Source organism: Cyphomyrmex costatus, unplaced genomic scaffold, assembly GCF_001594065.2.
Source record: "Cyphomyrmex costatus isolate MS0001 unplaced genomic scaffold, Ccosl1.0 scaffold1042, whole genome shotgun sequence".
Lineage (NCBI taxonomy): Eukaryota > Metazoa > Arthropoda > Insecta > Hymenoptera > Formicidae > Cyphomyrmex > Cyphomyrmex costatus.
The window spans coordinates 71,715-73,078 of NW_017275000.1; positions in this window are offsets into that span (position 1 = coordinate 71,715).

The following is a 1,364-nucleotide window of genomic DNA, read 5'->3' on the forward strand; positions in this document are numbered from 1 at the left end:
CGATAGGCGTTCCTTCACTTCGCCGATAGAGTCATGGGAGCCAAGGCCCAGGCGGAGAGGGATAAAGAGAGGGCGCACATCAACGACGCGAGGAAAGGTTCTGCCTCCAACAGAAGAGGCGGTAGGAAGCGACGGAGCTCCCCCAGACCCTAGACCTTGACTGGTGGACGCGCCAAGACAGGAAACTGAGACGACCGGAACGACGAGGACGACTATGACTTAGGTCGTTTTTCGTTGACGACGGACTGACGGACGGATGTGTGGGGGGGGTGGGGGTGGTGGTCGTCATGGGTGTCCGGCTTGCCGGTCCCCCTGGCGATCCCACCCTCACCCCCTCTGCCTGAACCCCTGTGGGGGAGTGAGAGGCGGGAGACCTCTCGCTCTCACATAGAACAGGGGCTAGGGTGGGTGCCGTCGGTGGGTGGTGTCCCCACCGCCGGCACAAAGGTTAGGTCGGTGGCCCTTTAGGGCCTTGGGCCGAGTCAGGGAGGTGGTTACCGATGTATAGAACCCTCCCTGGCCCACCATGGCCGCGGTTGGACACTTGTGTGGTTTTAGTGGGTAGGCCCCTCTTCCTGGTTAGGTTGAGGGGAGAGTCCCACATAACCCCGCCCCTCTCCCCGGAGGGCGGGGTATGCGTAACGCATTTCCACACGTTAAAAAAAAAAAAAAAAAAATGAACAACGATATTAAGTAATCCGTTAATTTTTTTTACCTGAACGAGTCCGGAGTTGCTAACATCCATAGTGCAATGTAAAGTTGCCTGCATGCCGATATCGAAGGCCTTCCAAGAATTTGTGGCCAATTTGCCAATTGTGGTCGAATTAGATCCAAAATGTACTCAAATGTATTTCTGTGGAGACTGCAAAAATATAATATATATGGTTGGAATGATATATTTCATTTCATTTGAAATAATATTCATCAATTAATGTTTTTAGTGAGCGAAAAATGTAACACTTTAAACCTATATATTAACAATAATAAACTAGAAGAAGAAGCCTATAACGGTCGAAGCTAGATCAACGTGCTTATAATAATTGTGTGAAATTTTATATACTGCGTATGTAGTCCCCCCCGCGACGCTGATAGATTTTCAGCATTGACGCATACATATTCACTACCGCAGTAATATCACTAAGTTAAATTAACAAGCAATTTAACAAATTTGATGCCATAGCATCTTATAGATCTTAATACTATGTTGAAAGACATATATTAAAATTTAACGATTTTTATTATTAATTTAATGTAAATTAAATTAATAATAAATCAAATTCCGTGAAAAATAAGATTGCGAAGAATATAACAAGTTGGCGTTTCGTCCCGGCTTCCACTACTGGACTCATCAGTAAGGTAATGTA